This window comes from Halichoerus grypus, chromosome 13 (assembly GCF_964656455.1).
Source record: "Halichoerus grypus chromosome 13, mHalGry1.hap1.1, whole genome shotgun sequence".
In the NCBI taxonomy this organism is placed as follows: Eukaryota; Metazoa; Chordata; class Mammalia; order Carnivora; family Phocidae; genus Halichoerus; species Halichoerus grypus.
The window spans coordinates 8,870,154-8,896,708 of NC_135724.1; the positions used below are offsets into that span (position 1 = coordinate 8,870,154).

At 36.4% G+C, this 26,555-nt stretch overlaps 1 protein-coding gene across 4 annotated transcripts in view; it reads right to left on the minus strand.

Moving 5' to 3' along the window:
• Positions 1-26,555, minus strand: part of CCDC102B (coiled-coil domain containing 102B) — a 191,855-nt gene that overhangs the window by 155,011 nt on the left and 10,289 nt on the right. For all 4 annotated transcript variants that reach the window (XM_078060182.1, XM_078060181.1, XM_036107921.2 and 1 more), the window contains exon 4: positions 17,657-17,777. The gene's annotated coding sequence lies outside the window, so the exon portion shown is untranslated. The remainder of the gene's footprint in view (positions 1-17,656; positions 17,778-26,555) is intronic.

Below are 26,555 nucleotides of genomic sequence, written 5' to 3' on the forward strand. Positions count from 1 at the left end.
CATTTATAAAATATGTTCACGTACTATTGTGCCACTATGTGATATGTTATTAAAGTGCCATGAAAATATCTTTGGGGTAAATACCCAGTAGTGCAATTGCTGGATCATATGGTAGCTCTATTTTCAACTGTTTGAGGAACCAGTAGGGATTCGAAATGGTACGTGCACCCCGATGTTTATAGCAGCAATGTCCACAATAGCCAAACTGTGGAAAGAGCCAAGATGTCCATCGACAGATGAATGGATAAAGAAGATGTGGTATATATATACAATGGAATATTATGCAGCCATCAAAAGGAATGAGATCTTGCCATTTGCAACGACGTGGATGGAACGGGAGGGTATTATGCTGAGCGAAATAAGTCACACAGAGAAAGACATGTATCATATGACCTCACTGATATGAGGAATTCTTAATCTCAGGAAACAAACTGAGGGTTGCTGGAGTGGGGGGTGGGGTGGGAGGGATGGGGTGACTGGGTGATAGACACTGGGGAGGGTATGTGCTCTGGTAAGCGCTGTGAATTGTGCAAGACTGTTGAATCTCAGATCTGTACCTATGAAACAAATAATGCAATATATGTTAAGGAAAAAAAAAAAAGAAGAAGAAGATAGCAGAAGGGGAAGAATGAAGGGGGGGAAATCGGAGGGGTAGACGAACTATGAGAGATGATGGACTCTGAAAAACAAACTGAGGGTTCTAGAGGGGAGGGGGGTGGGAGGATGGGTTAGCCTGGTGATGGGTATTGAGGAGGGCACGTTCTGCATGGAGCACTGGGTGTTATGCACAAACAATGAATCATGGAACACTACACCTAAAACTAATGATGTAATGTACGGGGATTAACATAACAATAAAAAAATATGGTCAAAAAAAAGTGCCATGAAAATACACATTTAAAAATACAGTTTTAAAACGTAAATAACTTATTATTCTTTATACTTTCAAATTGTGTTATGCAATCCACCCACATAGTACGTAAAAATGGTAGAATTCCCAGCATGCACAGCTAGGTTTCCTGTCATCATACTTCCTTGTAATTCTTTTTGGAAGAGAACTGTACTTTTCCTAATTTTCTGCTACACTGCCAGGCCACACACCTATATAAAGATGCAAACACGTGTGTGTGCACAAAAATTTCCTGCTACAGTAAATTTTTGGCATTTGCATTCTTTGTTTACCAGGGTACTGGGGGGTGAAAGCCAGGTATTTAGGAACATCTGTCAACTTCATGGAAACACACTTGAGAGTGAAAGTCCAGTTCTCTAGGTGGTTGGTATATGTCATTAAAAAGGAACACATAAAGTATCTTTGTGCTATTATTCAGAATCACCTCTATCAAAATTTAGGATAATTCAGATGCTGATGAATACTTTTTCACATACCCACCCTGTTTGCCTTATAATTGTCTACAATTCTTCAAAATTCTGGCACAAGGTTTTCTCAGTTCTTGTTTTGTTCTGGTGTTTAAGTTTTCCCCTTTTTCATCTTTGCAGTGATAAATTTGGAAAGGATGCATTGAAAGCTATTATAAGAAATTATTTTGACCAAAAGTCTTAACTATTTCTTTATCGTTATACTCCCCCAACTCTGTGAATTCCTTCAGAGCAGTTCCCATGCCTTATTCACCTTTTAGCCTCAGTTTCCAGCACACTGGTGATAAGTACCAGGTTGACAGCAAACACTATGATTTGTTCAATCAGTGATACATCAGGAATTTGGATAGGGTTTTTTTGGTAACATAAACATATCTTAATTAAATGACTTTGGGGAAAGTTTCACAAATCACTGTGCATTGGTCTTTTTTGGTTTTTTGCTTATTTTTTTAAAGGATTTGGCCTGATAATATCCAAAATTCTGTTCATCTCTGGTCACACCTGGTGAGATAGCCAACTAAAATGGCACATCTCACAACAAATGATGGCAGCTACTCAACTATAAACACAAGATTCTCAGAGATAAAGGAAGGCATTCTTGGCAATCAGATTCATACAAAATTTGTAGATACTCAACATGAACTCATCAAGAGTAAATCGTTGATGAAAATGAAATGACAACACTTAGATAAAACCAGATGATGTTTTATTTGGTATATTGATCAAGAAAATCCCTTTGCTGGCAAATAATAACTTTGGACCCAGTGACCTGTAACTTTTGTCATTAATTAAAAGAAATACGCTAAGACAGGTATAATAGGAGAGAAAAATGTCGATTATCTCAAGATCCCCAAGTACATCAAACTATCATAAAGTTGTGTTTCTACTATTAGATTGTAGATGCAAACACCTTGAGTTATATCTCTCACTTCCTTGCCAGAAAGAGCTACCTCTCTTGTTAAACTTTTGGATCAGTGGTTTAATTAGTACCCTCATACAAGCCCTATCATTTCTAGTTTCTAATCTACTAAATCTAACATGCCAGCAAATGTAACTTAGTAACTAGAATTTTCCTTTAGAAAATCAAAGAAACACTTCCATTTAATTCATTGCAATATACTTATCAACCTTGAACCTTTATTTTGCCCCCTTGATAATCAAACAATTGTATAACTCTGTTTGATGTATTTAGGAAACTGTTCATATTTTTTGTTTGTTTTATAGTCCAGGCAAGGAACTCTTAGAGTTACTCTTGAATCTGTTTAATTTGAGGCACATGACATTGAGTCTTTTGGTTTGGATAGTTTATCACTTCTATTAACTTTAAAATTCTATATATCATGAAACATTTTTGTCTTTCTGGCAGCATAATGATCTAAATACCCCTTAAAACTCTATACTAATGATAAGATTTTAAATAGCTGGTATAAAACAGAAATGATGTTTTGCTGAACTGTAAAGAAATTAAGAAATATTAGGCCAAATATAAAGTGAAATTAAGAAATCAAGGAGGAAGAGTGCTAAAGTCAACTTTCATTGTAAAGGTATTTTCCTAAATTCAGGAACCTTGCACCTCCATTTTGAGGACATCTTAGGTCACAGGAGAAGTGAAAGCCTAGAACCAACAGCATAGATCCTCACATTGAACTAGAACTCCATATAATTATCACCTCAGCATAAAAGTAAATGATGAATTAGCCTGCTATATGGAATGTAAATGATCAATTAATATCTGCCTGTCTTGAGCTTGTCTCAAATGTTAAAGGTAGAAATATTCTTGAAAATATGGAAATATAAGCTGGACTTGTATGAGTTTGCAAATCAACTTCCATGACCTGATTAATCTTAAAATTCTCAGCAAATTTATTTTAAAATGGTTCTGAATTGAAAGTACTCCCAAGACCTCAAAAATTCTCCCAGATAAAGTCTCCCTATAAATGATCTTCACATAAACATATATACGCACATACACACACATATACACAACACAACACAGCAAATATATGAGTTCATGTGACATGATAAGTGAAACCAGTAAGAAAAAATAGAGTACATTAAAAACTAGAAGACTTCAAGTATTAGAATTGCACAGACCAAAAACAAGTTCAATGTGTGTCATTGTCTTAAAAGTATAAACAAAATCCAGAGGTTATGAAAGTTGTCCAAGTAGTTCTTAAATAAACAAAGCAACATTCTAAATATAAAAATTGAACAATTAAAAATTTAAAAATTAACTGGAAGTGGCTAACCAGTAGATAACCAAGCTAAGGTGATTAACCAGCAATCAGACCAAGCTGAAGTGACTATTAGTGAACTTAAAAATAGAAGTAAAAGAAAAATCTAGAATGCACTCCAGAAATAAAAGATTTGGAGAATATGAAATAGAGATTATAGAATATGAAGGATCATGTGGAGACAGAAAAATACATCTAATCATTGTTCCAGAAAGAGAACACAAAAAGGATGGGGGAAAAGACATAATCAGCTATATTACAATAGAATTAGAATATCATCATTCTGTGTATCACTAATTAATAAGGAATTCAGGATATAGTCATCAATGGCTACCAACATCACATCACACAAGGAGAGCCATCCAGTTATTACGTCTCCTAATGGAAGTATCCAACATTTCTTGTACAGAAGTTTTGGACACATTGCCAAAATCAAATCAAACCTCAAAATATAGCTTTAGTTTATAAGAAATACAGGGAAGAAAATGAAATTCTACATGTGGTTACATCAGTAAATAAATTTCAAGGAAAAAAGAAAGAACAGGGATTTATAGATTAAGAGGTTTAAAATAGGTATCAACCAAATGCAATGTAAGGGTCATATCTAGATCTAATTCTAAAGAAAAATACAAAAGAAGTTCATATAACATTAAAAATTGGCACTATTTAGCAAAATTAAATATATCTTTTACTATTTCATGCAATAGCAATACCCCTTGTAGAAATAAATACCAAAGATAAACTGGTGAACATACAAAAGGACTTATACACAATACCATTAAGTGCAAGAAGAACTGAAAAAGCACAGATTGGAAATAGCACAAATATTTGTCAATATTAGAATGGATGAATAAGTAGTAGTATATTAACACAACAAAATACTTTCCAGTTATAAAAATGAAGATATTTCTGTTATATGACCATAAAGTGCTGTCTAGAATATAGTATTAAAAAGAACAGAAGGATAAAAGGTATAGCATAGAGATTATGATCAATGGTACTATAATAGCTTATGGTGACAGACGGTAGCTATACATGCCGTGAGCACAGCATGACACACAGACTTGAAGACCTGAAACTAATGTAACATTGTGTGTCAACTACACTTAAAAATACAATATGCTACAATTTACCTAGGAAAGACATGACTAGATACACATATATTTAATATATCATATACATATATTTCATATATGACATATTAAAAATAAATGGATAAACTATAAAATTAAGTGACAACAATTGGGGTTATTGGGTGGAGAGAATAGGACAGAAGTTAAACTTCTTTCAGTGTATCTTGCTTAGTATATTCAACTTTGGGATCATGCAGAATTAAATTAAAAAGCAATCAATCTCTAAACTTCAAAATAAAAGGAAACAAATGAACTCACATGTATATCCAGTTAGTGGCATAACCACGCAGTGATTAAATATCTCAAGTTATTTAAATCATGATAATTTAACAACAACAACAACAAAAACCCTGCAAACAAATTTAAACTATTTTAAGTAATCATTTTCTTGGTGGAGGTGTTGGTATTGTTATTCTGAGACTGTTGTGTGTATATTGTGGATAAAACAAATGAGAAATTATGTGAGCTGTGATCTGCTACTGTTGTAATTCCTGGGGTCTTCCAGAACCAGGATTTGCAACACAGGAGAAAAGAGACATGGATGGAAGACGGAAGAAGTTAGTAAAAAATCCTAGTTCTAGCTGTTAATGAAAGTATCAGTGAGAATTCATTCTGCATTTTATACAAATATATATACATTTGTTATAAATATATATAAATTATAAATATAACCATACAAAAGGGATATATAAAACTATGTACTTTATAAATATAGTTTATATGTATATGTAAGATAAATATATGTATTTATCTTAACTTTGTTGAGTGAAAGAGCCTAGGAATAATGGCAAGAACTTCCCATTCAAAGGAAGTAGATTTAAAAAATGGCACAATGTAAGCATCAGTAAAAATAACTTCAGTGTTGCCTTTTGGAGGATGCTAGCAAATCACCTGCCTAATTTTAAATTGTATTGTATTTTAATGTTCCCTTTTTTGTCAGATTTTCAAACTAATGATGTTACGATCACTTCTACTTGGCCATTTAACAAATAATAAGTACCACTTAAAGACAAGGTGCTCATTTTTGCAAACATGTTTTTTCTCTTAAACACAAGCAAAATTCCAGTCATGGGCAAAATTCATGCCTGAATTGATAGATATGGTGTTTGACTAGAATAATTGTGGTACTATTATTGTTTTCATTGTTCAAAGAAGGGAATGGGTGTTTGGAGAAGATAATACTTAGTCAAAACTCGGTGCTAATGTGAAAATCAGTCATGCCATCTTAGTTTTCCACTCAAATATCTTAATACCAGTCAACAACAAAGATGTTTATATTTCTGACAACTATCTTTAAAGTGAGAAAAAGTTTTTACATCTCTCAAAATCTTCACCTTTAATGATACCCAATAAATAATATGCTTAGCATTTTTATACACTAGAAAAATATAGTTTTATTAGTGACAATTATATCCAATTTTAAGAAATAAAATTATTTCAAGCAAAGCTGCTGAAAAATAATCATACTTTTATATGAATTTATTAAGATAAATTTATATTAGGATGTATGTAGCAAAAGTTTCTAGTCACTTAATTTTTTACAAGTTTCAATAGATACATTTATATAAAAATAGTATGGAAAAAATTAGAATACAGAAGATCAATTTTGAAAACTTATTTTGGGTATATTTTATCTGCTCTTTACCACATATGAAGTGAACTAACTTCTTGGATACTATAGGACATATCAAATTAACCTTCCCTTTCTCCCCGGCTCCTCGCCAGTATTACTAGTATTTCACTCAGCCTCATTCTTGTAACTTTTGGAGTGTAAATTATTTACAGCTGTAGACCTCCTCTAACACTGAAAGCAATGACCAGGTTCAAAATTTAAGGGAGAAACTCAGTCTGATTCCTTTGTCTTGATGTTTCTTTCTAGTTGTGAAGAGATCACTTCCAAAAACAAAAAAAAAAAACTGTATTACTCTGGAAGAAGTTCTTATAGCTAATGACATAGTCTTTGAGTGTATGCTGATATTGATTCAGTCCTTTCCTTCACTTTGTAATTTTTCTTTTAGAATCCACCTTTCATGGTCCATGTCCCAGGAATCAGAACTCTGTAACATTCAATTGCCGTTTTTCCACTTACCAAAAATCTTTAACTCCCTTTTCCAGACTCATAGCAGTTTGGTCTCTCTCTTAAATTTTTTTAATGTATTTTGCATCTCTTTTGTATTCTTTCTTTCAGAAATTTTTCTGTTAAACTATCGAGCTCTCTGGGAATGTGTACCAGCTAGTTCTCCCAAAGAAAATATTAAACCTACTCTTTTCATTAGGCTATTCAGAATGACCCAGAAAAATCTGGCCATACCGCAGTGTTAACATTCCTTCTTTCCTCGGACTAGACAAATTATTTCTAAATCTCATTTCCAAATATACACAAAAATTAACATTTTGGTTATTTAAACCATTTTTAAGAGACAGTATATCTCAACAAATAATAAATGACTTGCTAAATAGTTTTGCTTTATTTTACCAAATTAAGAACAAAATTACTCAGTTTCTTAGCCATCCAGATTTTGCCCATGCCTGTAAAGTACAAAGCAAAATGGAAAGTTGGCCATAATGCGTATAGAGAGAGCCAAACCAGACAGTTCAGGTCAAAAAGTAAAATTTTTACCCGTTGCTTAAATATTAGAAGTTACTCATTCACAGCTGCATATAATTTGTACTCTACAAATTCTAAGAATATGGTGCTGAGTATAGTTTTGTCCTAATTATCTGGTTTGGCTGCTGATCCTGACCAGCTTTTCAGGCATATTTCAAAGTTTGCATTTCACCTTGTGCTGGCAACAAAAAAATAGCAAAATAAATCTATTTGAGTGAACAAATCTTCATTCTGTTGAATGGTATTAGATTGTGTACAAGGCTCTGGTGAGCTGTGACTTTGATAGTCAAGTCAATGTGTTCAAATTTGCAGTCAAGAACTCTTGGATCTTTGGCTGAAACCATGGGAAAAGAATTTGATTCCGCTCATTACGTTTGATTGTATTTTGCTCCATTAATCTCTAACCTTGCAAATCAAAACAACTGCATGGTAAAACAATAATTCTACAACATTATAAAACAGAACAGACCTGTATCTTAAGAGACTCTGACCAGACATTTAAGAACTAAACATCTTGAAAACTCCTATTTCAAAATGATATGTGTGTTTATATTTCAGACTAAAAACTCGTTTGTGCAGAAATGTGTATTTTCCACTTTTTTATGATTTCAGTTCAACTTCTAGGTGACTCAATTTTGACCCCTATTTCCACTGAAGGCAGAGGCTCTGATTTTTCCCAATTCAAGGTAACAGCCACTTTCAGATTGAAAATTTATTGTTGGTAGATACCCAAATTTATTCACGGCCACACGGCTACAGAGCCCCAAAGCCCACACTCCTCTGACACCACCAGTTGTTCTGCAAAGTGCTCCCATCATCCCTGTTTTACAAGCTCGCCCCATATGACACAAGCATTAAAAAAAAAATGTATTCAAGATTTCTCCACGCCTCCTTCTCCTTTACTTTTTTATATGAGTTAGCTCCCAGGGAGCAAGAGGTAAAGAGGTGGTCAGAAAGGGCATGTGACTTACATTTATCTGGATGGAGAGGTGAACACCTAACCCCTGAGCCATCTTTGATCATTGCTCTCTTGTGCCCTAACATACTACATCCCTGATGACTTTAGGTGCTTAGAAGTGGCTCCTGTACCAGGTATCATTAGTCCCATCCTGACTTGTCACACATTCTGACTCAACGTGTCTTCTAAAGACTTCTTCCCTTTACAAGGCTTGGGAACTCTTGGTTGGCTACTTTGACTACACCACCTTGGGGTATATCAAATTCTATAAGACTAACTTCAGGCCCATTTGCCAAAACACCATCCCTCAGTGATTTATAATTTAAACAGATATTATGTTTTGCCTCTTGCAATCTGGAAGGCCAGGCACAAAATCCCCAATCTGTGAATCCCCCAAATCTATCACTTTCCTACTTCGCTTTCTTAACCTACCAGCACTGATGCCAATTAGGTCCTTTCAGAACCATCCCTTCTAACCTACTGACTAAACTTTTCTTTCATTCATGGTAAAACAATAAGTATTGTACAGTATCAAATATTTTTCCTTTGGTAGTGTAAAACTATGTTAAGTACTCTGGGCTTGGCTCTTAATTTTTAAAACTGGGCTTTTTAAAACCACAGAAAATCCTTTCTGCTTTCTACAAAGCCTGGCTCTCATGAATCAAAATATATTTGGTTTTCCAAATGTAATTACAACTTTTCACTTGAGAAAAACCTTACAAAATTACATAGACTTCCCTATGAAATAATTATCGGCCATCCCTTTAAAAGCAAGGTATACAGAAAGGAACTAATTCTGACTAAGTAGTAGGGGAAATATTGATAGGAAAGGAATTATCAAAAGGCTTCCAGGTTTCGTTGGGCAGAATATGATTTAGTTTGGTTTTCACAACTGGTTGAACTATTAGCCACAATTCTTCCCTTCTCTAAAGTAGGAGTACTCATCTCCAACCCTATGCTGGGCTCATGGAGGCAGAGTACACTTCTCCAATTTCTTGTATTGGTCTTCACCATGCAACTTACTTTGTCCAGTGGAATACGGGAAGAAGTAGCATTCTGCCAGTTCTAAGCTTTAGAAGTATGAGTTATTTTTCTTTCCTGCCAAGGTAAGGGCTTTCCCTAGGTAGCTGCTGCAACTGGAGATTAGATCCCAGAATTACTCCTTTTGGTAAAATAATCAGACAGTCATTCAAAGGAGTATTCAGAGGAACCACTATACTCAATTGGTCAAATCTTCCATTAAATGCAGAAATGTTCTTTTGAAAATTCCAAGCAAGTTACTATGGTCTTTGCTTTTAACCTAGTCCATATGCTCACCTGTTCTCACCTGGACTAATGCAATAGCCTCGTCTGACACTCGCTTTTATCACCATCTATCCCTTTCTAATCTGTTCCTCATACTAATATGTTCAATGAAAATAAAACATCATTGCTCCACAGCTTAAAATACGTCAATGCTTTCCCATTTGCTTTATGAGGAGAAAGACCAAACTGTTCAACATATTCTATGGGGACCAGCATAATCTCATCCCATTCTATGTCTGTCAGTTCCTGGAACAGACCTTGCCTCTTTCTGACTCACAGGCTTCACTTACCACTACCTATTGGCCAGTGAGTTCCTCGATCCCATCCTCAGAGTCTGCGTTCTGATACCAACTCCTTAGTCTGGGTTTCTATTGAAAAGAGTCTGAGACAAAAGTTTGGGGACAGTTAGGTTATCTGGAGATAATTCTAGGACCAAGCAGAGGGGCAGAGTGAGGGGGGGGGTATAGGATGTGCTATGGACTAAATTCATCCCTCAAAAAAATCATATGTGGAAGCCCTAACCCCCAGTGTAATAACATTTGGAAATGGAGGTAATTGGATTCAGATGATATCATGAAGGTGGGACCCTTATGATGGGGATTAGTGCCCTTATAAGAAAGACACCAGGAACTTGCTTCCTCTCTCTCTCTAACCTGTAAGGACAGGTCAACAAGGCAGCAATATGCAAGCCAGAATGAGGGTCCTCACTGGGGAACTGAATCAGTCTGCACCTTTATTTATGTACTTTCCAGCCTCTAAGAACTGTGAAAACTAAATGCTTGTTTAAGTCACTACCGAGTTGACTAATACACGGTGCTGTCAAATTTTTAATTATTGAAAATCTGGTAGGTTTTTAATACGAATGCACTTATCAATATTTTCTTTTTGATTGGAGATTTTATTTTTCTATTTTTTTTATTTTTTTAAAGATTTATTTATTTATTTGAGAGAGAAAGAGCGTGAGCAGGGGGAAGGGAAGAGGGAAAGAATCTCAAGCAGATTCCCTGCACAGCTCAGCATGGAGCCCAATGCAGGGTGATCCCATGATCTTGAGATTATGACCTGAGCCGAAATCAAGAATCAGACACTTAACTGACTGAGCCATCCAGGTGCCCCTTGATTGGAGATTTTAAATGTCTTGTTTAAGAAATCCTACCTTGGGGTGCAGATATGTTATCTATCTACTAAATGTTTTTTAGCTTGTTTTTTTTTGTTTGTTTGTTTTGTTTTTTAGTTTGGCTTTTTGATGAATGCCTGTAATCTACCTGGAATTTTTTTTAAGCTGTGAGATAAGAGCCCAATTTCATTTTTTCCCCTTAGTGGGTATTGAACTCACTATGATATGAAACCCAACAAATTCATTTACATACTGCTCCACAGTAATCTAGTTATAATGTAAGCCTTACCAGGTTGTTCTCTTGTTTAAAAACCTTCAGTGATTCTCCATTATTTGTCAAGTAAAGTCCAAGCTCCTCGACATCTCACATAAAGTTGATTTTAGTGACAGCTCCCACCATATTCTTCCAATTACTTATGCTCTAAGGAAACTTAATTACTTAATATTCCAAATGGAACACATATTCTTTTCTCAGTGAATTTATCCTTGACTCATCTTCATTTCTAACTTAGTTTGTCTCATGTGTGTTATCCTCTGTGTGATATTAACACACATCAAACTTTGTACACCTTTGCCTTTGATTAATTCTCTCCTCACTCTAGCATACCTTACATCCACTTCTGTGTGTACGAAAAACATACTTATCAAGTCCATCTTTAAATTTTATCGAATCTCTCTTTATCCCAATTAAAATTATGCCTTTTTAATCACCTCTATTGCATGTTACGGTGTTATAATGAATTCTTTATGCACATTTCCCTCTTATGCTTGAAAGCTACTTGAGAACGATAACACTCTCTCTTTCATGTTCATCGCATATTAATACAATGAATATTAATTAAATTAAGCTAAAAATGAATGTTAATATACATAATTCTATTCATTGACCCTAAGAGTACAGATAATATGACATTTTTAGGCAGGAAAAATAAACTGTTTAAACATATTTACCTTGCATTTAATAAAGACACCAAACCTCCCTTCATTGAACTTCTATGTTTTTGCTTTCTGTTAGCTAAGTTCTTTCGTTCATACTTTCATTTAGTAGCTACCTGCCAAATAATTTACAATGTCCAAAGGAGTGTAAGCAGTAATGAAAGAGAGTGTACGACCAATAAGATATTCAGTTTCCTGACTCTGGACAAGAGACAAAGAATAATGCCATGATTGTATATGTTTAGGTATAGGAAGACTATCTTAAGTGATATTCACTAGCTGCTCTTCCTTTCTGGAAAAGGGAGCATGAGTTTGGCGAGACCAAAAGTGAATTCTCTAGCTGAATAATCTCTGTAAAAAGCTGCCATCAGGGGAACAATTATGGTCCCTGTGATAATAAAACCCATCATCTTTGCTCGTTTAAGAATAGTCCTTGAGGCAGGAAATTGGGCCCATGGCCCTATCGGACAATGGAAAATCAACAACTTCATTCTTTAAAGTCTTTCTTCTCAGATTATAAATCACTGTAGAAGCCCAATAAAGAACGGATTTGTAATGCTATCAATGTGATTATCAGTTGTAAAAAATTAGCCTGATAGTTTAAATTGCATACAGATAATTAGCAAAGTACAAAAAGATTCAGAAAGATGTCAATCTCCCAAAATCAGTGCTTATGTAAGTACCACCATTTTAATTTTGGTTTATTCTTAAAATTATAGACAAGTATAATAATGACAACTTGAAATCTCAATTGCAATTCTCAATTCAATATACTAGGATAAATAATGATTTTAAAGATGCTTGCACATCTTTTATTGTAGTTAATTTCTCTTTATTAAAATGTATTTTGTGAAAGAGTAAACTTGAATACATTTAACATTAATTTTGCTCACTTTGTTGAAAATTTTAAATGACTGTAAACAACTATTACATTATTCTTTGTAAATCTTATACAAAGCTTAGAATGACCTTTTCAGAGCCTTACTATAATCTTTTAATACATTAATACAACATTGTGAGTATATCCATTGTCACTGAATTGTACACTTGAAAATGGTTAAAATGGTGAATTTAATGATATGTGTATTTTCCCATGATAAAAAAAAATATATTCTGCTCCTTGGATGATGGATTACTCTTCTTAATTCTTTTGTAAATACTGCTGTAATGGTTTAATAATTCTCTCTTCTCTCTTCTTCTAGCACTCTAATTAGCCATTACTCCATGCTTCATACCTCCTTGACTCTCTTTCAGGTTTTTTTACCTTCTTAGGATTATGGGTACATGGTTCTGAGTTCTGAGTTCTGAGTTCACTAATTCTTTTTTCAACTGTGTCTAATCTGCTATTCAACCTGTTCACTGAGTTTTTATTTCAACAGGTATTTAATTTTCATTTTTTAAAGTTCTATTTGAATGTTCTTTCAAACTTATCTGCTCAAACCCCTCACTGTATAACTACAATTTTAAATGCTCCCTTTATTACTTTAAATACTTTATACGCATTTTTCTTGAATTGTGTATTTGACAGTTCCAACACCTAGAGTTCTCTTGTGATTAAGTCTGTATTTCTTGTTACTGTTGAAAGCATGACTTATCTCATTGATTTTTCGGAGCCTAGCTCCTGTTAACTGTCTTGGCCTACATCAAGGACCCACTCAGCTGTGCATGTGCATATGCATGTGTGTGTTTCCAGCACAGAGTGCCCCACAACAAAAAAGGAATTCTATTAGTAAGGAAGAGGAGAATTGTCTCTGTTACAATGTTCCTGAAAAACTCCACACTACTTAAGGTTTCTGAGTACCTGCATATGTTCAACCATCTGGAGTATACTTCACATGCTTCATATGGATAAGTCTCACTTTTACCTCCCAGGTCCATCACAGACATATCCTCCAGAAAGCCTTTCCTGATATTCCAACCACTCTTCCAAAGTACTGCTGAGCACGTCGTACCTACTTTTATAAAAAGGCTTATTTTTGGGGCGCCTGGGTGGCTCAGTTGGTTAAACGGCTGCCTTCAGCTCAGGTCATGATCCTGGGGTCCTGGGATCGAGCCCCATATCAGGCTCCCTACTCAGTGGGGAGTCTGCTTCTCCCTCTCCCTCTGCTGCTCTCTCGCTCGCGCTCTTTCTTTCTCTCAAATAAATGAAAAAAACCTTTTTAAAAAAGGCTTATTTATTTCCTTGTATAATTTTGCTTTTTGTATTCTAACTCCCTCACTAAGCCATAGAATCCCTGAACACATATACTGTCTTTTTTTCCTGGTTCGCTGCCCCTATCTCAGTGTTAGGTATTCAGTAAATGTTCGCTGAGTAAAAGACTGAATAGAATGAAAATCTGGGAAGTTGAAAAATGAATTCTTCTACTGGGATCTTTGATAATTGTGCTAAATATCCCCCCCCCCCTTCCCCTGTCTCCATTCTACCTGCTCTGTGCCCCAGGAAGCTGAAATTTATGGACTACATCAAACTCACTTGCTCTCTGGCTTGCTGCTGGGGTCATTCAATGACAAGCATGAGTGGAAGCTGGGAAGTCAGACACCATTTATGTCCCCAGTTTCCACTGCTGGAGTCACCACGTGTTGGCTATGTGACCTTCCACCAGTGACCACAGCTCCTTTCACGAAGTCTTCTCCACTAAGTTATTTTTCTTTAGTTTCTGTGTAAGCCCTCCCTCTCCTCCATCTCAACTATGAATGGGAATGCCACTCCACTGTGGCTCATTCCAGAATCTCACATTATCTCTTCTTGAGGACATTATACCTTGCCAAAACCTTTGCAATATTCCCTTTAAACTCCTAAAATTACCCAATTTGAAGACTGCTGGCACTTGACTGATAACAATAAAAGACACTGCAGAATTGATAGTGATTTGGGGGGAAAAAAGCTAGCATAGCTTATGAAAGACAACATAATCTAAGAAGAATTTTTAGAATGTAGTAGATAAAATTTAAATAAAATGTTCAAAACCACCAGGATGAATCTGGAGGACATTATGCTAAGTGACATAAGCCAGTCACAGAAGAACAAGTACTGCGTGATCCTACTTAAATGAGGTGTCTGAAACAGTCAAACTCAGAGAAGCAAAGAACAGAATGGCAGTTTTCAGGGGGTGGGGGCTGGGAGAAGTGGGGAGTTGCTGTTCAGTGGACATAGTTGCAGTTATGCATGATGAATGAGCTCTAAAGATCTGCTGTACAACATAGTGATTATAGTTGGCAATACAGTATTGTGTACTCCAAAATTTGTTAAGAGGTCAGATCTCCTGTTAAGTGTCCTTACCAACCAACCAACCAAGAAATTGCAGAGGGCGGCGGGGGCGGGGGGGGGGGGGGGGAGAAAGACACAAGGAAACTGGGAGGTAAGGATATGTCTATTACTTTGATCATGGTGAGGGTATCATGGGCATTTGCATATATCCAAACTCATCAAACTGTGTACATTAAATATGTTCAGGTCTTTTCAATACATCAATTATTCCTCAGTAAAGCTGATAGAAATTATTTAAGGTTTAACTTCAGGGCAGAACCCAATATAACAGTAACTGATTTTTTTAAAAAAACTGAAAACCTTGTAATGGTATAGATTTTATGGGGCTAAAGAGAAAAAATAAGCAGCTAATTTAAGGGCTAATATTCATAGGACTGGAATATAAAACCAAAAACTCAGAAAAAGACTTTCAGAAGTAAATTTCTGCCTACAGAAGTAAAAGTTTCAAGATTGTATTTTTCTTAAGATCAAAGAAGATATTGAGCTATTGCTCCTTCTGAAGCCATACCATCACTGTTCCTTAGTAATTCTATGACCAGGGACTTTGTCATTCCTTTGTGCAATCCCAGTATGGTTTGGATTAGAAAAGAAGCATATAGATTCTTTTCTGAGAAAAAAGTTAATCTTCCAACAGCCCTTTGAAATTTCGCTTTGATAGAATAGGATTCCCAGATGAAAACACTTAAAGCATCTTTTTAGTCACTTCTAAATGTCTTATCACCTCTTCAGATGGTGAATTATACTCAGAAATAGTTAAAGTAAGGGTAATTCTGAGGGCCCAGAAATTATGCAAAGTTCAGTTCTTTTGAAAGAAGCTCTTAGTATGGTAGTAATATAATAAATATAATAAAAAAGACAGACTGGTTTCCAAGCATACATGTGGACTCCATTTCTAAGGATTAGGACAAGATGTCATACGTCGTATATATTTTTTTAATTTGCTGTAAGTTAGTGAAAACATTAAAGGTCTACTCTGTCCTGTGTTAGTTGATAAGACAGCATAAATAATATGACTGAGTATATGATGCAAACACAGAGGAATCGTCTTAGCATTTTAAGACAGCCCAATAAGTGGCACCCCTCATCCCTACCTGTGTACTGAATAAAAATTATGCTAGGAGTAAGGCCTTTGGGGAACAAAACATCATCTTTATTATTCATAAAAGTAAGTGGTAGGAAATAGCACACAGTAGGGGGTGAAATAAGTTTTGTGACCTGCAGGCCTTAGTCCTAGTCACAGAAGAAGCTAGAATACCACATGCTTTCCTTACAAGAGCTGCCCCCCTATGACATGGTCAAAGGAGCAGAGAATGAGTGCTGCCTGTGGTCAGGCTGGCTCCCAAAGAGGAAAGCCGAAGATCTGAGCTGAACCAAACATGGCCCATTTCTTCTCAAATTTCCAACAAGAACATCACTCCTTCCCACCTCTGAGGGAGTGAATGAAAAGGCAGAAGAACTGAGAGTGTTGATGGTGTCTCTCCTCCTGGCTCCAGAAGTGGAGAAGGGTAGGTCTGCCCAACTTTGCTCCACTTTTCGTTCCCTTTGCCCACTGGGCCAACCCCATGGTCAACTGGGTTTTGACTATTCTTCTCAAGGAAAAGAAACCAAATGTGAATCAGGGTGTTCTGCTTCAGTTTTAATTAGATCGCATCCCCAGTGCCAACGCTGCTCCATTGTTAGAGATCTGATTCGATGAGCTGGTTATATGTGCTGCACAGCTAATCTCTCAAAACTCAGTGGTATACACCAACAATCTTTCTATGCTTACAGAATGATGCAGTGTGAGTGTCCTGTCTCTGCTCCAGTTTCTCTGGGGCCTTGACTAGAGCAACTTGACAGCTGGGGTAACTGGAAAGGTGTAGAATCATCGGGAGGCATCTTTGCATACATGTCTGATAACTGATACCAGGTGGCTGAAGCTAACAGATGGGACCTCAGCTGGTGCCACTGGCTGGAGCATTCTACACTGCCAATCCATATGGTCAGGCTTCTTCACATCTTGGAGACCTCAGTTTGGATGGACTTCTCACATAGTTGCTCAAGGCTCCAAAACAAGCGTCCTGAGAGAACCAGATGGAAGCTATATGGCTTTTTCTGATCTAGACCCAGAATTCAGGCACTCTACTTCTGCTGCATTCTACTCTTTACACACAAGTAACTAAAAAGGTCCAGATTTAAGAGGAGGGAACATAAACCCCCAACTCTCATGAGAGGAATATCAAAATATTTTCAGACCTGTTACAAAACCCTCACAGTCCAACAGATGTTAGTGTTGATTATGTCTCATAAGGATCTAGGCAGATTAGGCAGAAGATATTAATTCTGAGATGAATCTGCCACCAAGATTGAAAATTAACACTGTTACATTTCCTATACAACTTGTGTCCAGTTAAGTAATTCAACAGAGCATATCATAAGACCTTCAAGGAGATTAAATGGCATCAATAAGATATTCCAAATATAAGTTGCATAAAGATACTCTAGTAATAAAATCCCAACAATATAGAAATGTTCCACATGTTGAATATAGTCTCTCATTAATAAAATTCCCAGAAGAAATCAAATCCAAATACCAAAAGTTTTCAAGTTCAAAGACTTCCAATCCAAAAGAATAAAAATCCAAAATAAAAATTTCTTGCACCTGTAAGTTGGAAGTTCAAAGAAAATAATTCCTCCCCAATTTTGTTTTCTGCTTAGTCTCAGCGAAAAAATATACTTACTAACTGGAAAGATCTGAAGTTCTTTCAGCCACAGCAGGCTGGAGAATGGCTTCCTGAAATGATTAAAGTTCCTTCAGGCCTCAAAAGCTGGTTAATTCAATCTCAAGTCTTCCATCAGCCTCTGTAAAGATTTCAAAAATTCAGATATCTAAAAGGACATGACTCCACACTGCTTACTTACACAAGGCTGGATGGCCAAAAATGTAACATACCTACTTGCCTTACTGCAAAGTTGAGACATTTGCAACTCTGGCCATCCTATTCCTGAGTCTTGTTTGTAGTGCAGTTCTATTCCATTCACCATATTCAAAACCTCTTCATTCCTACTTCCTCTTAGAGCCCTGTGTTTCTGTTATCCCAGGATTGTACTGCACATAGATTCTATTTAGTGACTGAGACCTTAGGTGCTCTTGTAAAGAAGAAATGTAATTCCTGCCTCAATCACGCCCATTCAAGAAAGCTGATCTCATTGGGTCATCCATGAATGTTTGCTAAAGCCGGCTTGACCGTTCTGGGTTTAAGTTACAGCCTTGGGACCAACTCTGCAGCTGGGGCTGTCATTGGTCCCTCTACTCTCTCCTCTTAAAGTTATCCCAGAAAGTGGAAACAACTAGAATTCTGGAGAATCAGAGCCTGCATCGAAAGAACTTAACATGGGAAGCAAATGTATGTAAGCAGCGCTAGGGACTATGGTGAATACTTTGTTGGATGCCTAGCTCCTCTTCATGGCAGGCACACCCATCCCCCAGACGGCAAAGCTCACAGATGACACCTTCTCCTGAGAATTACTCCCAGCCAAATAGGAGCCACTGCACCTTCCAGGCTACTCTTTCCAATTCTCTAAGGGCACATTACAGCCGATAACTGACTGAAATGGAGGTATAAAACTGGACTCCTCTGGCACAAGGTAGGCCAACCTCTGTGCAATTGATGCTCTAGAGCTGTGCTGCTGAACACGTGGTGTGACTAGTGGCCACAGAAGAGCTGAAATGAGATATGCTGTTTACATGTTGGATTTCGAAGATTTGGTATGAAAAAAGAATGTAAGAAATCTCATCAATGTTTAATATTGATATATGCTAAAATGACAATATTTTGGATGCACTGGTTTAAACAGAATGTGTTAAGCCATCTGTTTCTTTCTACCTTTTTAAATGTGGCTACTAGACAGTTTAAAATTATGTGGCATGCAACATATTTAATATATTTATTTTGGATGGCATTGCTCTAGAGCTTTCCTCTGGCATCGGTCTAGTCTTCAGCTAAGACCTCATTCTTGCTGATCTGGATTCTCCTCTTCTGTCCTGATTCCCCCAATGCTTTCCTCTGGAGAACACTCCCTCACTAAATCCCCAAAACAGAATCCCACCTCAGGCTCTGCTAGGAACCATACCTAAAACACTTGATGTTTTGATAAGTTTGGTCTTCAGTGATCTATAAACAACTAGATATAATTTAAATCAAAATAAAAATATATGAAGAAAACACTGCAATTATGTAACCAGCACTATGCCATCAAGACAAGGTTCTATAAGAACAATGTGCTTAACTCATAGCCTTAGGACACAAAGCTAAGGATATGCCTGGTACAACAACATTAAGAATGGTTTTGATCAGAATGTTAAAAAAAAAAAACCCCACAGTTTAAATCAGACAGGTCTTATGTTAGCTCATACTCAGTTAATGTTAACTCAGTTAACTCACTCGAAGCTGGGGAGAGATCCTCATGTTCTACAGATGCTATTAAATGGCTCAATATTTAAGATTATCATCACTGCTTCTGATGAGCAAATAAAAATTCACAGTTCTTTAAAAATGCAGGAAGCTACAAGGTAAGATGTGATTAGGTTTCAAAATTTAAATAACCTTAAACTTCAGACCTTCTCAAAAAATGACATCCACTGGGGAGTTTGTTTTTGCTAGGACAGCCTTTCACTCATATGTGGAATTTAAGAAACAAAACAAATGAGCAAAGGGGAAAAAAAGAGAGGGGGGAGGCAAACCAAGAAACAGACTCTTAACTACAGAGAACAACCAACCAGAGGGGAGGTGGGTGGGGGACGGGTGAAATAGGTGATGGGGATTAAGAAGTGCACTTGCTGTGATGAGCACCAGGTGTTGTATGGAAATGCTGAATCTCTAAATTGTACACCTGAAACTAATACTACATTGTATGTTAACTAACTGGAATTTAAATAAAAACTTTTTTAAAAAAGGAAAAAAAATAGAATTGTTACTCTGAATACTTATTTCAAAAACATATCTTTTAAAATCCTGAAAATTCCCATCCGACTCAACTCTATTATACAGTGATAAAATATTGCTTTAGTATAAAAGAGTATGATATTTTACATAAAATAACTGTTAGAGAAAGTGTATCAGGTCACTGAAGAGTTGACCTCGTTTATGAAACACGCAATCTTGCTAACAAGCCCTGCCTGCATAACCTCATACTACCACACGATGTCACTGTCACACAAGGTTTTAAGCATGGAATAAAATCTTAAATTGTTGAAAGAAAACCTTTGCTGAGAAAGTGTTCAGTTAGAATTATTGTGAGCAACACAAATCTTACAACATTAGGTGTTTCTAATTGGTGAGTTTATACTGAATCTCATATCTCACTTATCAAAAAAAGAGACCTGGACATATGGCAATCTGCTGCTTGGTGGGGACAGCTGGGAAAAAGCGTGAGCAGTTTAGGAAAGCCCGGGCTACATGAGTACCTCATCAGATCTCCCTTCAGGCCAAATAGAAAATGTTAAAAAAACAAAAATAAACAAAAAACCCTATACCTGGAAACGCTACTGTGAAATTTAAAAACACCAAAGACCTAGACAAAGGTATAAAGCTTACCATGAGTTATAGCAGATCACCTACAAAGGAACAAGGATCAGAACATAGCACATCACAACAAGAATGGATACAAACAAACAAGGAGTAGTATGGTTTTCAGTCTTTAAGGAAAAGAATTTAAGATGTAAAATTATATACACAAGCAAATATCCTCTTAAATATGTTGTTATAAAATATATTTCAATAATACCAGACTTAGGAAATTTTTCTACTTAAAGAAAATATTATAAATATTCACACAGGAAATATTCAAATCAGTTGTTGAAGAGATATGGGAAGAATGATCACATGACATCGTGAAGAACTGTGTGGTCTAAAACACCAAGCTCCAACAAAATGCAAAAGAAAGAACATCCATAAACACTCCATTCTCAAGTCTAGAAAATTCAGTAGGTTGAGAAGGAAGATTAACCACTCCTATATTTCACGCACTCTTTGTCCTGAAAACTTGTGGACAGTAAGATGGAAAATGTCTAGAGAATGGTTAAAAAGATCAAGCATTTCCTTCAGGAAAGGTACTTAAATGATTGTGATCTTTGGCCTGAAAAAGTATCTGAAAAGGTTGACATTTAGAAAAGTTTGAAAGGAATATACGGGGGGACTCGTTTTCAGAATATTGAATTAGGACATATTGCTTTAAATGTAAAACAGACTTAACATTGTGACACTTGAGTCACTACACATAAAACCCTTGGCATTTATAGATTTCTATTTGTGGTATAAATATATGTGATGCATTAAAATTTCTCCTTAAGCAAGGTGATGACAGTAATCTCTTGGTATTGTCAGCCCGTGGCATTCAAAACATACTGCATCATGCCGACTATAAAATGCAGTTTGGACTTTAATGCATATATCAGTACCCTGCTGTTCTGGCAAATTTCTACACCTCTGACGCAACAGCCTCATGTAATAAACACACTTACAGACAGACACTTCTTCAGCTGTTTGTCTTTTCCGAGCTTGGTATCTCCAGTCACCCTAAGCCTCTTAATGAGCCCTGAAACCAGCTTCCCTGGGGGTAGCTAACTATTCTTTCCTGTTCTTCCCGGAGGACAGGCTTACTTTTGCTACTATGGCAACCACTGCGAAGTGCTTTCTCTCTGATTTTTCCAGCTTCTTAGTAGTGTGTGTGGGCTTCTCTGCAAAGATATTCTACAAGCTTTCAGGGCTTTCAAAATCTTGTCTCAAAGAACTTACCTTTGTCCATAATAAATCTTTATTATAAACAGAGCACGGACTCCATTATTTCCCCATTTGCATGTGTACCTGTAACCTCTGCTAGGAAACAAAGGCAAAACTTGGGTCAAATTAGTCAGTCCCTCAGACCTAGCTCTCTTGAGGCTGAAGCACGTGGTTCCAGCAGATGTCGCCAATCTTATGACTAGCAAAAATCCAAACCTAAATATCCTTCCAGGCTGATGGAAACAATCTTAGCTCTTATGAGGGAAATACCACAAAGTGGAAGGAGTAAACACATGCCATCAGGTGTAAATTTCTTTTCTTTTCTTTTCTTTTTTTTAGAGAGGTGGAGAGAGTGGGAGGGGAGGGGCAGAGGGAGAGAGAGTATCCGAAGCAGGCTCCATGCCCAGTGTGGGCTCCATCTCACAACCCTGAGATCATGACCTGGGCCACCCAGGTGCCCCAACTTTCATTTTTTAATAACCAAACTTCTAGAAGTAATTGGGTGGAAGACCTCTTTAGGTAGGTCCTGATTTTAGGCAAGGTATTGATAGTTTATTTCCTAAATCTCAATATGTGTTGTACATTCCTCCCCCTCCTTTATTCACTTTTTCATGTGTTTCTTAGTAAACAACACGTATGTTTGAGTCTGTGTTCTTATCTTCCAGGACCAAGACAGACTATGTGAGAGGCAGGTCACTGGTCTTCCTTTCCAACCCATCTCCTCCTCTCCCCTTTGCTATTTGGGGAGGACCAGGGTGGCTTTGGCAACATTTCTGAGCTGTTTTAGTTCAGAAAGACTCGTGAATTCACATAAGGATGGTAAACTGAGTCTGTTTAGTCTCTGCATAAACAGCCCTACCCCCAGTTCTTAAATCTCCATGAAGTTCTCCTTATAAATTGGATGTCTTCCTTTTGTCCCTCAGCTAGGATCACTCTATGTGAGGTTCTCAGTCCAAGGATCAGGAAGGGCCCTCCACCTATGACCTTGTTCCATGGATATTAAATCGTTATGGTCCTTAGTCTGTAAATTTGTAATAGGCATGGCAGGGATGACTCAAAATTAGTTTTATATCATGGTTCTGGGAACCATGATATGCTGAAACATCTAGGAGAAAACTGGAAAACTTTAACCCTGAACAGATGTTATCTGTGGGCAGGTGAGAGTTACGACAGATAATCAGGAGACATTCCTATGAAAGGCCCTCAAGAAAATGCCAAACAGGGGCGCCTGGGTGGTACAGTCCATTAAGTGTTCCACCCTTGGTTTCAGCTCAGGTCATGATCTCAGAGTCATGAGATCAAGCCCTGGGTCAGGCTCTGCACCCAGCAGGGAGATTCTCTCTCCCCCTGCCCTTCCCTGCAATATGCGTGCATATGCTCTCTCTCTCTCAAATAATAAATAAATAAATAAATCTTAAAGAAAAAAAGAAAGAAAATGCCAAACACCCATTTAAAGGAATATGACCTCAAGGTTTGATACTATTTCCTGAGCATTCTTTGGGTCCACCCCAGAAAGACTTAAAATACACAAGGTATTCACACAGAAGCCTGGTAGTCCAGTAAACTCTATCTGGCCCACGTAAAAAAGATTCAAGATTCCTCCCCTGAAGCAGTATATTTTATTGAAATCAACTCTTCCACTCTCTGAAATTTAACAGTTGAGAAAATGAATATATATCAAAATGGAGAAAGTTCCTCAGAGTAATAAAATACTGAAGTCAGAAGACTGAAAAATTGTTTGAAAGAAAAATAGCAGGAAATATTTAGTAGACACTAAAATTTAAATCTGGAAAACAATAAATTCTCCTTGGGTGAGATATAATCACAGATTTATTTTTAAAAAACTATTTCCTCCGAAAAGAGAATGGACTACACTGATTCATGTAATTTTCTGAACTTCTACTGATGTGGAAATGGTGTTCAGAAATTTCAGAACCTTAAGAACAATTGTCTGTTTGAAGAGCTTCCCTCCAGATGAATTCGACAATGGATATATATGCCTGAATTGACCTTACCATGTAGCATATTACACGACAGATGCATATTTCCACACACCACTGGCCCTTCAACAATGCAAGAGTTTGGGGCACCGACCCCATGCAGTCAAAAATCTGCATATAACTTTTGACTCCAAAAATTCAACTATTAATAACCTGTTGACCAAAAGCCTTCCCCATATATAAATAGCTGGTTAACACACATTTTGTGTGTTGTATTACATTCTATATATTTACAATAAAGTAAACTAGAAAAAAAAAATATTAAGAAAATTATAAGGAAAACACATTTACAGTACTGTACTGCATTTACTAAAAAAAAAAAAATCCCTGTATAAGTGGAACTGTGCAGTTCAAACCCATGCTGTTCAAGGGTCAACTGTACATATGTAATATATATGTAATTATTAGTAAGATTGTTTTTCCCTCTGCCCACTGAACTGGCCTAGCGTCAACGGAATCTCAGGTGGGAACAAACTAATATGTGAATGGGAAGCCCAGACTATAGTTTCTAAAATTGATTTTCTGTGAAAAGGCACCAGGGTTTTTTGGAAGGATAACTGATTCCATGTCTGGGGAAGGATGGTTTAATAGATACAGAACTTCTTTATCGGAAGACAAGGCTTCATTCCAACTTTAGTGAAATCAGATCAAAAAGACACAGGAACCAAATTATAGAGGTTTGATTGTGACAATATGAGCATCAAACATAGAATAGTGATTACAGTTAGTTAAAATACATTAAATATATTAAAGTCCTGAGTCCTTACACACAAAGATAAATATTACCTTAAATACACCAAAGAGGATCAGGAGATCAGAATATATTCCTACTGGATCTTATTAGTCAGTCTTTTAGCGTTGTTGACACATTTACATATGGATAAATGACACAGATTCTAGTTAAGTATTAGATACATCATTTAGAAGACATTTTCTGACTCAGGAATGGCCTCATATGTGTAACATTAAGTCAGATGAAGATACAGAACATCCATAATCAATCTGCTATCATTAAAATCAGTAATATTTGAATGCTTTTAAGAATACGGATGAATGTAAGATTGCATTAATGTTTTAAAGTCTTTAAATTCAGGAAAAAAGATATTTACAGATATAAATGTTCGAAATCAGCTGCTTATCCTAGGTGGAGCTGCACACTTCTATAAGAAGACAGAATTATCACTTGAATAACTCCTGTGCTAAAAATTACGAAAAAAATTGGCATAATAATTAAAAATAAGATTCAAGTGTTTCTTCAGGGTCATAGACAAGAATCTAAGTTATTCCCCGGGGCTAACTCTCTAAAGGTGAATAACCTAATTAACTGACTTCCATAATTAGGTTAGCATCTTTTAACCTGAGGGAAACTTAGAAGTAAATATAGATACATTTATGAAAAAGAAAACTGAGCATTAATATTTTTTGTATTTCTATATTTGTAATGGGTAAGAAAATCCAACCTATTATAATGGTAGCTTGGAATCTAATCTAAAATATGTAATTCAAGGAATTAATTTAGATGAAATCCCACATTTATGTTTAGTATTAAAACGTCCAAGAAAAACTTAGGTGGATGATGACATTCATAAATATAAATTTTACTCAGATCAACAGTGTCTGATAATTCCCAATGTTCCACAACCACATACAAAATGAAAGTCAAATGGTATATCAATGAGGCCTTATTTTGTATTTCACACACTTTCATGAAGTATAGCATCGTCGTATATTGTTTAATATTTGCGTTTCCTCTTCTGTAAAATGCCTGTTCATTATGTTTTGCTCATTGTTATGTTGTGTGCTTTATATTTTTTCTAGTTTTTTTTTTTTTTTAAGATTTTATTTATTTGACAGAGAGAGACACAGCGAGAGGGGGAATACAGGCAGGTTGAGTGGGAGAGGGAGAAGCAGGCTCCCCGCCGAGCAGGGAGCCCGATGCGGGGCTCGATCCCAGGACCCTGGGATCATGACCTGAGCCGAAGGCAGACGCAAGCTTAACGACTGAGCCACCCAGGCGCTCCCTATTTTTTCTAGTTTTTAAAATATTAATCCTTTTGGTGGCGCCTGGGTGGCTCAGTCGTTAAGCGTCTGCCTTCGGCTCAGGTCATGATCCCGGAGTCCTGGGATCGAGCCCCGCATCGGGCTCCCTGCTCTGCGGGAAGCCTGCTTCTCCCTCTCCCACTCCCCCTGCTTGTGTTCCCTCTCTCGCTGTGTATCTCTCTCTGTCAAATAAATAAACAAAATCTTTAAAAAAAAAAAAAATAAATAAAATAAAATAAAATATTAATCCTTTTTTAGTTATGTATGTTGCACATAACAGATCCAGCTCTCTCTGTTATTTTTCAACAAATAAACCCTTTCCTTTTGACCAGTAATTTTTGTGTTAAATTTTCTTCTACACCAATACACCAGTATTAAAGATAGTCCCATATACTTAGTTCTAGAGATTTTAATATTTTGCTTATTCATTTGTCTTCTTTCTCACTGGAACTGATATTTGTCAATGGTGTAAGATTTAGATACAAGTCAATTGCTTTGTCTTTGTGGATATTACATTGTCTCAGTGCGATATGTTGTTTTCTCCACTGTGACCTCTGTCACATGTCAAGTTTTCATTTATACCAGAGTCTGCCTCTGAGATGCCTATTTGAGTCCACTGGTCAATATGCCTATCCCTGAGCCAATACCATATCATCCTCATTATCATGGCTTTAAGTCTTTGATGTCTAGCAGAATAAGTTTCTCATATTATTCTTTTTCTGTATGAATGCTTGGATATACTTGGGTTTTTGCTCTTCTATATGAAATTTTATCAGCATGTCAAACTTCTTAGGATATTTAATGACATGTCACTGAGT